The sequence below is a fragment of the Microtus ochrogaster genome, chromosome 2 (assembly GCF_000317375.1).
Source record: "Microtus ochrogaster isolate Prairie Vole_2 chromosome 2, MicOch1.0, whole genome shotgun sequence".
NCBI classification, from domain to species: Eukaryota; Metazoa; Chordata; class Mammalia; order Rodentia; family Cricetidae; genus Microtus; species Microtus ochrogaster.
Genome location: NC_022010.1, coordinates 41,275,737 through 41,289,667, shown reverse-complemented (window position 1 = coordinate 41,289,667; position 13,931 = coordinate 41,275,737). Strand labels below are relative to the sequence as shown.

The following is a 13,931-nucleotide window of genomic DNA, read 5'->3' as shown; positions in this document are numbered from 1 at the left end:
TACCAGGAATGATCTTAACCTGCGTCTGCCTGGAGTGGGAGAATCATGGCAACTCCTTGACTCAGCTTCTTTCTCCCAGCATTCTGTTCTGTTTTCTCCGCCTACCTAAGGGTTGGCCTATCAAATGGGTCTAGGCAGTTTCTTTATTAATAAGAAATCACTCCCACATCATAAGCGTATGTTTTACAAGCATTAACTGTGAGATTAATAATGTGACATTGAAATGGGATTAGCTTTTCTTTTTTCCTTTTTGGAGTGGGGATATGACATTTATTGAATTTATCTGCTAGAGTGGAAATAATGTCTATAAACATCCAAATGTTTGTTACTATACAAACACACAAACAACACAAAGTCCAAATGGTTTTTGCCAGATAGTGGTGACACATTCCTTTAGTCTCAGCACTCCAGAGGCAGAGAGGAGGGTGAATCTCTGTGAGTTCGAGGATAGCCAGGACTACACAAAGAAACTCTTGACTGGGGGAGAAAAATCCTAGTGGTTTTTAAAAAGTAAATTCAATCAAAATTCATTACTTCAGAACTGATAGTTTCTTTAAGGCCACAGTAATACCTAACTAGGATATAAGAATTGAATGCCGACATTTGGTTAGTTGGTTGGAAAACTAAACTTCCAGCTTGCTCAGATGGAATCACAGTGTCTTCAGAGAGGCAGAGTCCACTAGATTCACTAACGTTGGATAACTGTCAGGAAGTTTTAGAGCTAGGCATAGTGGCTCGTACCTCTAATTCCAGCACTTGGGAGGCAAAGGCAGGTGAATCTCTGTGAATTCAAAGCCTGCCTGGTCTACATAACGAATTCCAGTACAACCAGAGTTTTGTGTATTTGTTTAGTGTGTTTGTGTTTAGTGAGACCCTGTTTTGTTATGTTGTATATTTGTGTTTAGGGAGACCCTGTCCCCCCAAAACAAAAAAACTAACAAAAAATAGGCTATTTAGAGTGGGAAGGGTATTGGGGTTGAATACTCACACCTGTAATCTCAGCACTTCATAGTAGAGGAAGATAATCAGGCTTTGAAAGCTAGCCTGCACTACATAGCCAATTCAAGGTCAGGCTGGACTATGTGAAGAGCAGCCAGTGCTCTTAACCACTGAGCCATCTCTCCAACTCCCCAGAAGGAAGATTTAGAAATAAAAACAAAGCAGAGAAAAAACTAGTCAGATAAACACCTAGATCATACTACTTACTCCTTTATCCTATGGAGAGTCAAACTGCATTTTAAAAGTTTCTTTTTCATTTTATGTGCCTGAGTGTTTGCCTGCATGAATGTATGTGCACTGCATATCTTTGGTACCTACCCGTGGAGGCCGCATGAAGGCATTAGATCACCTGGAACTGGAGTTACAGATGGTTGTGAGCTGCCACATGGGTGCAGGGAAACGAACAGGTTCTCTGGAAGATCAGCCAGTCTTAATTGCTGAGCTGTCTCTCCATCCTTTCTAAAACCTTTATTTAATAAATTCCACCTTTGCTTAAGTGTGGATATACATGTGTATGTGTGTGTGTGTGTTTTGTGGGAAATCCTTCTATGTTTTACTTTTATTGATTAATGAATAAAGAAGCTTCTTTGGCCTGTGGTAGGGCATAGTAGACCTAGGTGGGAAACCTAAACTGAATGCTGGGAGAAAGAAGGTGGAGTCAGTGAGAAGCATGTAGCCGCCAGAGGAGAAAGACGCAAGCCACCAACTGAAACCTTGCTTGGTAGGCTACGAGTCTCATGGTAAAATATAAAATAATAGAAATGGGTTAATGTAAGATGTAAGAGCTTGCTAGGAATACACTAGAATCATTGGCCAAGCAGTGTTGTAAATAATACAGTTTTCTGAGTGATTATTTCTAGTCTGGGCAGCTGGGAATGAATGAGCGGCCTCTACCAACATGTGTGCACTTAAGAGAAGTATTTGTTTTCAGTTGAACCAAATTTCATTAGTCTGTAAGTGTAAAGTTAATATTTAAGATTGTGTCCTATTATATAATCCAGTTTTGTAGTCATTTAGATGGATATCAAGAAGCACATGAAAACTATGGGAATGACACAACACAAACATTGACATGACTCACTGCCTAATTTTGATACAAGCACATGTCTGTGTTTGGCTTCCTCATATTATCTTCCTTTGCTAGACATGAGTAGGTGTTTATGTTTTCAGTCAGTTTTGTAACTCCATGTGTGGTCCTTTTTGTTTCTGGCCAAGAGAAGGGATGCTGCTGTCTTGTTCATTATGTCCCAGTGTTTGTTCCACTTTTATAATTTATCTGTCTTAAAGATTGGTGTTAGGCTCTTTTGGATGCAGAGAACAGAAAACAACTCAACTAGGGTGGTGCTAGGCCTGTGTATTATTACATATCCTAGTTGTTCAGCTAATTGTTTTGGAGAATGCTACATGCTTTAGGAATTAGAATGACCCTTTGCAGCCCTAATGACTTGGAATATAGGGAATTTAAGGACTGTTCTAGGGAAGCTACTTATTTTGATAATCCATGTTCAGTGCTAATTATATGGAAATGGAATCAGAGTAAAGTGACGAACGTCCATCTCTCAGACATGCGTCCTGTGTTGCCAGCAGGCGGCTGAATGCAGGCTTGGGTAGACTACAAGAGAGTAAAGTGCTGTGCACTGAGTATGCCATCAGAATCAGCCTAAGCAGTGAGCGTATAGTTACTCATTTATTGTTCCTTTACCTTAGCCCTCCCCCCCCAGCTCAGGTGTCATACAGCTTATCTGTCTCCCACTCACTATGTAACCCTTGAACTCCTTATCTTTCTTCTGCCTCCCAAGTGCTGGGATTTCCAGCTGGCACCACTATGCCTGGCATGAATTATATCTTTTCTTGATCTCTGTTGGTAATGTTTCTGTTTTAGTTTGATGATTCAGCTACATGTACATTTCTAAGTTAAGTTATTTCTCTTAGCACTTTCGGGCATTTCTTCCACTACAGACTGGCACCCATGGTTGCTTTGGACAGGGTTACCTGTTACAGCCCAGGCTGACTCAGATTCACAGGTGTGATGCACTATGTCCAGCTAAGAAATCTGGTGAGTTCAGTAGTGGAGCTCTTCTGTGGAAAACTGTCTTTCTTCAATTTTTTCCCCGGTTGCTGTATCTTTGGTATTCTGCAGCTCCACCGCTATCTCCTAAGCAGCTATCAAACCCTAGATATTTCCAAGGAAAGTTGGTATCTTTTAACCCCAGCAGACATGGCTTCATTCACTCTGCTTTTCTCCTTGTTTGGGGCTGAGCCTGCACCTTGGAGAGCTACCACCAGAGAGAGGCATTCTTCGCTAGTGACAACTCACTGTGTTTCTACAAGGATCTCACATTCATTATTTTATTTTTGGGAGGGGGCAGGAGTGCAGGTGTGGAAGTCAGAGTTCTCTCCTCCTACCCTGTGTGTCCTGGGGACCAAACTCAGGTGGAGGCTTGGAGGCATGTACCTTTACCTGCTGAGCTATCTAGCTGTTCCCTTTCTTTTTTCTTTCCTTTTTCTGTTTAGCGAAGTCTTTATGCGTGATCCAGACTAGTGTTGAACATTCCTGCCTCAGCCTCCCAAATGCTGATAGGCATGCACCATCGAACCTGACAGTCCCATGAGTTTAAAGGGTAAACCAGTAGGTAACATTACTTCTCTGCTTAAAATTGTTTAATGGCTTCTGGAAGTAAAGGACACATTTCTTACTGTGTCAGTCCTGTCTGCTGCCAAGATTGTTTGGCTATTTTGTTTGTTTGTTTGTTTGTTTGTTTGTTTTTGGTTTTTCGAGACAGGGTTTCTCTGTGGCTTTGGAGCCTGCCCTGGCACTAGCTCTGTAAGACCAGGCTGGTCTCGTTGTTTTGGTTTTTTGAGACAGGGTTTCTCTGTAGCTTTTGGTGCCTGTCCTGGAACTCGCTCTTGTAGACCAGGCTGGCCTCAAACTCACAGAGATCCGCCTGCCTCTGCCTCCCGAGTGCTGGGATTAAAGGCTTTCGCCACCACCGCCCGGCGTTGTTTGTTTTTTGAGATGGGGTCTTGTACTCAAGCTCCTCCTCTTTCCTCAGCCACCCAAGTGCTGGGATTGCCACTTTGCTCCATCATATCTGTTGTGCTCTAGGATTTCCTCATAAACCCCTCTGGCACCAGACTGCAACTACACAGGTCTCCTTACGTTCTTGTGAGCCGAGTCATCTCTCCACCCCTGCAGGGAGCTGAGGACTGAGCCTAGGGCCGTGCGCTGGAGCTAGCACTCTACCTCTGGGCCATGTGGGTGTTCTTAACCGACATGACCTTCCTCTTCCTTCCTGCCTGTAATCCTTTCCTCTGGGTGTTTCTGGCTTTCTCTTTCTGTTTTCACTTTAAATATAACCTTCTCTGTCCAAAGTAATCTCCCTCAATTTTTTCCTTGTAACAGATATAAATGCTTTATTTTGTTTTCATTATTTATGTTTTACAAAGACTAGGTAAAGCATGTCCATCCCTGAATCCATGGTACCTAAAGGTGTCCTTTATATGCATTATACACTGACATAATTGTAGAATAAGAATACATAAATTAGATCTGGCAGTGGTGGCACACGCTCTTAATCCCAGAACTCAGGAGGCAGAGTCAAGCGGATCATTCCAGGAGAGGCTCCACAGCTACAGAGAGTTTTGGTCTCGAAAAACAAAACAAAACAAAAAGTTACATAAATTAATTCCTCCGTTGATAAAATACAAAGGTATTTGTTTGCAAAGAGGGAGGACCTAATTTAGCAGCATTATCTGGTCTAATTTGTAGGTTTATAAAAAAGGAAAGTGGTAAATGGATAGATGCTCAGAAACAAAGATCCTGTATACGCAAACATATAGGGATCAGATGTTCTCCGTCAGCATCTTCAGACAATGCAGAATGCTGAATTAAATGAGGGACAATTTTTCTCTAATCCCAAAACGACCTCCCCGCCCACCCTCCCGTCAGCAGACGACTGGACTACGGTTCCCAGCAGCCCTGTGCGAGCCCGCCCCTCGGGAGTGACGCCACCGGCGAGGGCGGGTCTGTGCGCCGGCCCCGCCCCTCGCCCCGCCGACGCCCTCCCCCAGGGTTGTGGCCACGCGCAGCGGCAGCAGTTGTTCCGCTTCCCCTCCGGCCCGGGCCGTCGCCATTGCCGAAGGCTCCTGCCCTCCCCTCCCTGGCCCAAGGGGCTCCGCGCCTCACGGCCTTGGTAGCGACGGCCGCGCCCCGAGCCGCTCCCCTCTGCCCTGCCCTCCTCCCTCTCTGCCGCCCTGCGCAGCGCTCGCCCGCGTCGTCCCGGCCGCCCGCCCCGGGTCGGGTGGAGACCTTCCCTCTCTGGTAAGTGCGGACGCTCTCGCCCGGGCCGGGCCGCCGCCCTCCTCCCGCCTCCGCGGCCTGGGCCCAGCGGCCCGGGACACACGCACCTGCGAGCGGGCCCTCGGTTCCGGGCGGTGGCTCATTGTCTGCTCCCGGACTCTCAGCCTCGGCCAAGAGGAAGCTCGCGGGGCTGCGCGTACCTGGCTGTACCCGGCCGTCCTCGCCCTGCTCTACCGCGGCGCTGCACCGGACGGCTCGGGTTTGTTCCAGGATGTTCCCTCCTTTACCAGCTGCGTTCGCGGCAGCCTTGTGGCTCCGGATTCCTGTCGCGAGCCCCTTAGGTTCCGTCTGTGAGCTCTTCCTCATTCTCCACATCAGGAGAAAGTTTTTGCAGGGCTCCGGGAGCCTCCGCTTAAGAACAGAACTTAAGGATCTTCTCGTAGTTTTTGCTTGATCTTCAGCCAGGAGGTGAATGTTTGCTTCTTAAGGTTAACTTGGGTTGAGGTTGGCTTTTCACCATGTTTGGCTGTCTGAAACACGCGCGCCCTCACTCGCAAATACGTTGCCGCAAATAACTTAGTGGGCTCAACCTTTCGTTTTAGAGATCAGTCATCCAAGACAGAAGTGTATAAAACAGTTGCCATTGTGGCTTGATGGGAGGTTCTCCCCATCCTTTATCTTAATTTTAATAGGGCTAGGTAGAGTGGGAGAGATTTGTTTCCTCTTTGATAAATAACCAACTCCTGTTTGCGGCCAGGTTCTTCTTTACAAGTGACCTATAAGTTTTCTATCTTTTAATTTCTAACCTTTTAAAAAAATGACAACCAGACCGGTTAGGCCCAAACCTTGACTACCCAGGACGAACTGTGTTTTGGATGAAGGTTGTGCGCGTCACGTTCCCCCTTCCCCCGCTGTGCTTGACTCTTCCGCTCTTATAAGTAGGCAGGATATTGAAATAAATACACAAGAATTTGCTCTGGAGATTTTTTTTTGGTAGAGTTATCCAAAAGAATAGCATGAATAAAATTAGGTTGGGATGAAGGCAGTGAATTGTAATTTTTAAAGCAGGTTAGGGCATGTCAACTTTGTCAGAAGCCCTGTGGCATTTGTAGAACATTCTTGCCCAGCTCTGCAGTGTGTGTGTGTGTATGTGTGAGAGAGAGAGAGTTTAAGGGGAAGGCCTTTTCATTGCTTTTACACCCATCCTCTGCCTTTTTTCTAGGCGGCCTCATTCCTGCTCAGGCTGGCCTGACACTTCCTAGGAGCCTTATGTGCTAGGATTACACGTGTGAGCTAACATACTTGGCAGCCCCTGCTTTTAAATCTTTCTAGAGATTAATTAGCCAGGAACACTATTGTACATTTACGTCATGGAAACTGAACTTCATGTTGCTTTGGTAGATAGGTAGATCGGTACTGAATTTCATGTTGTTGCTTAGGTAGATGCTCATATTAAAGTAACTTTTGGATTTTGGTAAAGAGGTTGACCTGATTCAGAGTGTTTTGTTTTCCCTGAACAGTCTATCATTACTTTTCCCTCTGCTGGGCTGTGGGGACACGGCCCAGTACTTCAGTCCTGTCAGTCCTTGGTACTGTCAGTTGTTCTTACGCTAATGACATGTCTTGCCGTGAGAGGTTTAGATGTAGAAATGCCAGGGAATGAAAAAGTACCTTGAGGTCACCTTCTGCTATTTCTTTTCTTTCTTTTTTTTTTTTTTTAACCCCTTATACTGCATTGAACCAAAGCCCTCCCTCTGATGCTAGGTAACCACTCTATTGCTGAGCTCTAACCCAGCCCTCTTTAACTTTTGAAACAGTCTTACTTAGTTTTCCAGGCTGGTCTTGAACTCGTTCTCCACCAGGCAAGTCTTGAACTGGTGTTCTTCCTGTCTCAGCTTTCCTAGTATCTGGGATTGTAAACCTGCTCCAGAAGAATGACTCATTTCTTTCCAAAAGCAGGTGTCTGTTTAATTTTCTTTTGAGACTGGCTCTTTTCATGATACCCTGACTTGTTTCAAACTCCTGGACTCAAAAGATTGTCTTGTATCAGGCTCCTAGTAACTGAGATCACAGGTATGCGTACCATTGTGGTGAGCAAGCAGACACTTAAAAAAAAATAAATTCTTGGGTATTTCACTTCTCTTGGGGCCATGATTCCAAGTTTACCCTCAGAGAGAAAGATTAATTTTTCTGGATTTTGTGTTATATGATACCAACACTGCAAATCTAAATTCATGAAGTACAGTTTTTAGTTGATGTATGTCTGCTAAAGGAGTAGGAGTTCTTGTGTTTCTTTGATCTTTATGATAGGCAGGTTTCCAAGTAGACACGATGAGGGTAGTTTATATTTCAGTTCAATTACATGTTTTAAGTGAAGGAACTTAGAACTTGTTCTGGTTAGCTAAAGATAAACTTTGAATTATACTTTCACAGAAGTCAAGAGCTTTTATAAGAAGTCAAGTATAAAACAAGTAGGTATGGTTGAATCCTTACTATTTTTGTCATTAATGATTATTACAGTAGTAATATTCAGTATACATTTCCTTTGGCTTTCTGAGTTTTGCTTTTGGGTTAAATTGGACTTTGGTTCAAGTCTTGAGATTAAATCAGGTCTTTTCCCGTTTTGAGTGCTTCTAGTTACAGAATTAGCTGATTCTTATTTAATGAGAAGAAGGTTGTTGTTTGTAAATTGTGCTTCTGAGTTCTTGTATCCTTTATGTTCAATGTTTTGTCTGCTTGCATGTCTGTGAGTGTGTCAGAAGTCCTGGAACTCTAGTCACAGATGAGCTGCCATTTAAGTGCTGGGAATTGAACCTGGGTCTTCTGGAAGAGCAGTCGGTGCTCTTATCTGAGTCATCTCTCCAGCCCCTCCTTTTTATTTTTTTAAGGAATTGTTCTTTGTGTATGTGTGTTTTTGCCTTCATGTGTATATGCAACATGTGGATACCCATGAAGGCCAGTATAGAGCGTCTGATCCCTGGAACTGGAATTACAGACAGTTGTGAGCTGCCATATGGGTGATAATTGAACACTATTCTTCTGGAAGGGCACTCAGTGGTTTTTACCGCTGAGCCATCTCTCCAGTCCCTCATGGCTAACAGTTTTGTTTAATAAGAAGTTAGAAGTAAGCATCTGTTCAGGGTGTGTATTTTTTAGTCCATTTAAATTCTTTTGTTTAGTGCTTCTTGGACAGAGTCTCCAAGTATAGTCTGATTGGCCTTGAATCTGAGCCACCCGAGTGCTTGGGTTATAGGTTGAGCTACCACGGCCAATTTACCTTGATTTTTCAAGTGGGGGTGGGGCCCTTGTGTGTTGATTTCCATATCAATACATACAGTGGTACCTGTCTCTTTAACTGTTATGAGTTACCCTGTTATATGGTACTCTATCTGCTCATTATGGTTTTCTGGTGGAGTGGGGCGAGTCTTAATGACTGTCCCTGTTGTGTATTTTCACATAATTCCCAGCAACCACATGGTGGCTCACATCCATCTGTAATGAGATCTGGTGCCCTCTTCTGACCAGCCAGGGAATGTGTAGGCAGAACACTGTATACATAATAAACCTTTTTTTTTTAAAAAAAAAAAAACAAAAAAAACAACTTTTTTCAATGTATGTTTTCTCATCTATATTTCTTTATCTAATAGGTATTCATTTTGCCTGTGTTGTAAAATCTTGCCTATTACACTTTTTACTAAATAAAATCTATTTTATTTTGAACTTTTAGTCGTAATTATTTATATGTGTACATGTATATATGTATTTATATGTGGTTTGAATGAAAGTGCCCCACCTCATGTTTGAATGCTTTTTTTTTATTTCAATGACAAATGTATAATAACGTGTTGAAGAAACACACGCAATCATTTCCTATACAATCAAAATTATCTGTGCTGGCCTGGCATGGTTGTACAGGTCTTTAATCCTGGCACTTGGGAGGCAGAAGCAGGCCTGGTCTACACAGTGAGTTCCTGTGTAGTCAGGGGTACATAGAGTGGCCCTGTCTCGAAAATTATAAAGCAAACCAAAAGAATTGTCTATTCTTTCTATTCATTCCTCTTGAGCTCAAGCCTTTGGGTGAGCTCGGGCCCTCGGACTACTGAGTCATGTCTTGGTTCTGTCTGCCGTATGTTCCAGGTGATCCTCCTGTCTCTGTTTCCTGGCTCACTGTAGCAGCATGCCACACACAGCGTATAGCTCTTATGATTCTGGGATCAAACTCAGGTCATCAGGTTTCTATGGCAAGTGCGTGCTTTTACATATTGAGGTATCTTCTCAGCTCAGGGTCTTGTTTTCAGTTTTTTCATTGTGGTATAAAATATACCTAAGAATGCTTGCCATCTTAACGGTTTCTAAATCTACGGTGCCATGGCATTGCGTTTCTTCACTGTGCTGCATGGCAGCACTACCACCCCGCTCTGTAGCTCTTTTCATCTTGTAAAACTAAAAGTCTGTGCCTATTAATGAGTAATTCCTTGCTTTACTTCCAGCCTCCATGATTCTGACTACTTGTATAAGTTAATTGTACCTTTGTCTTATTTCACCTAGCCTAATATGCTCAGTGATCATCCATGTTGTGGCATGTGTTAGTGTACCCTTCCTTTTATGGTTGAATACTTCGTTCTGTGTATTACCATAATTTGCTTAACCAAAAGAGTCAAAGAACACTTGAAGGATGCTATATAGATATCAATATAGACAGACAGATTTCTTCAAGAATGTCATTTTCTCTAGAACAAACTGCTGGCTTGTATGGCAACTACTTTTACTTTTTTAAAATTCATTTTTATTTTATGTGCGGTGGTGTTTTGCATGCATATATGTCTTTTCTAAGGGTGTAAGATCCCCTGGAACTGGAGCCACAGACAGTTGTTAGATGCCATGTGGGTGCTGGGAATTGAACCTGGGTCCTCTGGAAGAACAGTCAGTGCTCTTAACTGTTGAGCCACCTCTCAAGTTCTACTTTAAATTTTTTGAGGAGTCACTAAACTTTTCCACGGTGGCTGTATTGTTTGACTGTTTTACCAGCAGTACACAGAGTCTTCAGTTTCTCCACATCTTTGCCAGTCTTAGTTTCTCTTTTTTTTTTAAACAGTAGCCATCTTACTGTGTATGAAATATCTGATTGCAGTTTTGATTACATTTGTGTGCTAGTTGTCACTTAGTATCTTTGGAGGAATAGCTCAGGTTCTTACAGGTCAGTTTTTCTGAGGATATAACTTTTCTGCTGATGGGGGTTAAAGAACTGGATTGGGTAGTGATATATTTAGTTGCATGAGAAACTTTGTACTGTTTTTCAAAGCTGCATTTTCTTGCATTCCACTTCCTTGCTAGCATGTGGTCGATTTAGCTTTTCTAAAACGTGTAGTAGCAGTATATGCTTAGTTATTGTCTTTTAAAATCTCATAATGATGTGTAATGTTAAACATCTTTTTATAAGTCATTTATATGTCATCTTTGAAGAAGTATCTCATTAGGTTTTTTTTCTTTCTTTTCTTTTTTTTTTTTTTTTTTTTTTTTTTTTTTGGGTCAAAATTTCTCTGTGTAGCTCTGGGGGTCCCAGAACTAGTTCTGTAGACAGAACTGGCCTTGAACTCACAGAGATTCATCTGCCTCTGCGTCCCAAGTGCTAGGATTAAAGGTGTGCTTTGCCACCACCTGGCTATTTTGTCCATTCTTACTAGAGTTGTCATTTTCCTATTGCTGGGTTATGAGTTCTTTGTATTTCATATAATAGTCTTTTATATCGTGAACATCTTTTTTGTCTTCTAGCTGATGACTTTATGATGTGTTTGGATGCGAGAGTGTTTGGTGACTGTTCTTCGCTGCTCGATCCTTTTTACTGATTGTGTGTTATCAGTAAAATAACTATCCTATTTAATATTTTTGCATGAAGTGTTTATTTTTGGTATTTATTTCTGTGGTGGGGCACAGATGTATCAGAGGACACCTTGCAGCGTTCTCCCCATGCGGGTTCAATGGATGAAACTCAGGTGGTTAGGCTTGCCATCAGGTGCCTTACCCATCTCACCAGTCCTTCTGTTTGCTGTTTGAGGAGTCTCAAGTGCCCAAGCTAATCTAGAATTCACTGTAACCGAGGATGATCTTGAACTCCTGATTGATCTTCCTGCCTAACCCCTTACAGCCATCCGCCTAAGTGCTGGAATAACTGGCGTTACAAGTGTGTACAATTCTGCCAGGCTACCTTAGATTTTGTCTTAAAATCTTATCTGTGTCTTTTTGGCTCAATAGATTAATTAATCTTTGTCTTCCTTTCCATTTTGGTTTGTTATCTCTTTTAAATTGTTTTTAGTCTGGGCTGGAGAGATGGCTCAGAGGTTAAGAGCACCGACTGCTCTTCCAGAGGTTCCGAGTTCAATTCCCAGCAACCACATGGTGGCTCACAACCATCTGTAATGAGATCTGGTGCCCTCTTCTGGCATGTGGGCATACATGGAGGCCGAACACTGTGTACATAATAAATAAATAAATCTTAAAAAAAATAAAAAAAATTGTTTGTAGTCTGGCGTGGTAGTACGCACGCCTATAATCCCAGCACGTGGGAGACTGAGGCAAGAAGATGGAAAGTTGGAACCTAGCCTTGGTTACATATTCATGCGAAAGACCTGTGTACAGTTTATCTTTGTTTTATTCAAAAATGGGTTTTTAAAAATTTCAGCTGAAAAGATGACTCAGAGGTTAAGAGCACTGGCTGCTCTTCCAGAGGTCCTGAGTTCAATTCCCAGCAACCACATGGTGGTTTACAACCATCTATTATAGGATCTGGTGCCCTCTTCTGGTATGCAGGCAATGCAGGCAGAACACTGCATATATAATAAATAAACAAGCCTGTAAAAAATTTTATGCTTTATTATAGTAGATGATTAATGATTGGTTTCTAATGTTTGCTTTACTTAAAGATTGCCTGCTTAATTATTGTCAGAAGGTTTTTATTTTTAAACTTTTATTGAACCTATGTACTGTGAAGCTATCTTAACTATCTTAACATTTTTTATGGTACAAAAAGGTTTCTTATAAGGCATGTGCCAGGCATTGGTGGCACACGCCTTTAATCCCAGCACTTGGGAGGCAGAGGCAGGCAGATCACTGTGAGTTCGAGGCCAGCTTGGTCTACAGAGCAAGTGCCAGGACTACACAGAGAAACCCTGTCTCAAAAATAACAAAAAAGGCATATGTGGTAGTGCACTCAGGAGGCTGAGGCAGGAGGAGTTTGAAACCATCTAGACTATGAGCTCCATATCGCCAGGGCTACATAGTTCACCTGTCTAAAAGGAAATAAGTTGCAAAATAAATGCGACCAAAATATCTAATAATTTACATTGTCACCAGTGCTAACTACAGACCTCTGTCCTACCTTTCCTGTCAGAATTGGTGTAGGGAAGGGGTTTTTCTCTGGTTCCCCAGCTCTGGGCTTGACAAGGAAATGAACACCTCGCCTAGTGCATGAACCATGTTGTCATCTGTTTTTACTCTTTGCTCTTTTGGGGGACTGCCACGCAGCTCCCAAACAAATCACACAGTAAAACTTACTCTTTCTTATAAATGCCTGGCCTTAGATTCCTCTTCCCCCCCCCCCCCCCGGCTTTTCTTTAAATTATCCCATCTACCTTTTGCCTCTGGGCTTTTATCTATTTCTGTTTATCTTTTCTTTCTTTCTTATGCCGTGTCTGGCTGTATAGCTGGGTACTGGCCCCAGAGTTCTCCTCTCCTCCTTTTCTCCTTCCTTGATTTCTTTTCTCTCTGTTTCTCCTTCTGTTTATTCTCTTGGTCTGTCAGCCCCCACCTATCCTTTCTCCTGCTTTGCTATTGGCTATTCAGCTCTTTATTAGACTAATGAGGTGTTTTAGACAGGCAGTGTAACACAGCTTCACAGAGTTAAACAAATGCAACCTACAAGAATGCAACACATCTTTTCATCATTAAACAAATGTTCCACAGCATAAGCAAGTGTAACACATCTTAAAATAATATTGTATGACAGTCATCTATAAAACTTTTCAAAACTGCCAGGTTGAGTCGCCTCCCCCCATCCCCACCGACCCCAACACTTTTCCTGTATCATTTGCTTATTTACTTTATTGTTTTATTTATTTATTTTGGTTTTTCAAGATAGGATATCTCTGTGTAGCCCTGGCTGTCCTAGAACTCACTCTGTAGACCAGGCTGTCCTTGAACACACAGAGATCCTCAGGCCTCTGGCTCCCAGTGCTGGAAATTAAAAGCGTAAGGCACCACTCCTGGCTTTCCTTTGTATTTTAATTACATTTATGATTTCGTGTTGGGCCACATTTATAGCTACAGATTGAACACTCACAGCATTTTGCAGGCAGGGAGTTGAGATGAGGGTGTCTGGTTCCATAGATGGGGGGGAGCAAGATTTTTAGTTTCCAGAGGGGTTGGTTCCCCTGGGCTGGACAAGTCAGTCTCTACTCAGGAATTCTTATCTGCTCCCATCCTTTTAAGATGCCTCCTGTGGTGAAACACACAGGAGGCTGTTGGAGCTGTGGAGGCTGCTGCTGTGGGGAGGGGAAGGTTGGTGACCTGCTGGGAGCTGGCACCAGTTTCACAGGGGTGATTCTTTTTTTTTTTCTTTTTTTTTTTTTTTTATTTT

The 13,931-nt window shown here is 42.7% G+C and overlaps 2 protein-coding genes across 2 annotated transcripts in view; one reads left to right on the top strand and one right to left on the bottom strand.

Annotated features, from left to right (window-relative positions):
* Cep19 (centrosomal protein 19) overlaps positions 1–5,576 on the bottom strand; it is a 35,660-nt gene extending 30,084 nt beyond the window's left edge. The window contains exon 1 of the mRNA XM_026785563.1: positions 5,407–5,576. The gene's annotated coding sequence lies outside the window, so the exon portion shown is untranslated. The remainder of the gene's footprint in view (positions 1–5,406) is intronic.
* The window catches only part of Pak2 (p21 (RAC1) activated kinase 2), a 64,413-nt gene continuing 55,557 nt past the window's right edge, over positions 5,076–13,931 (top strand). The window contains exon 1 of the mRNA XM_005344830.3: positions 5,076–5,320. The gene's annotated coding sequence lies outside the window, so the exon portion shown is untranslated. The remainder of the gene's footprint in view (positions 5,321–13,931) is intronic.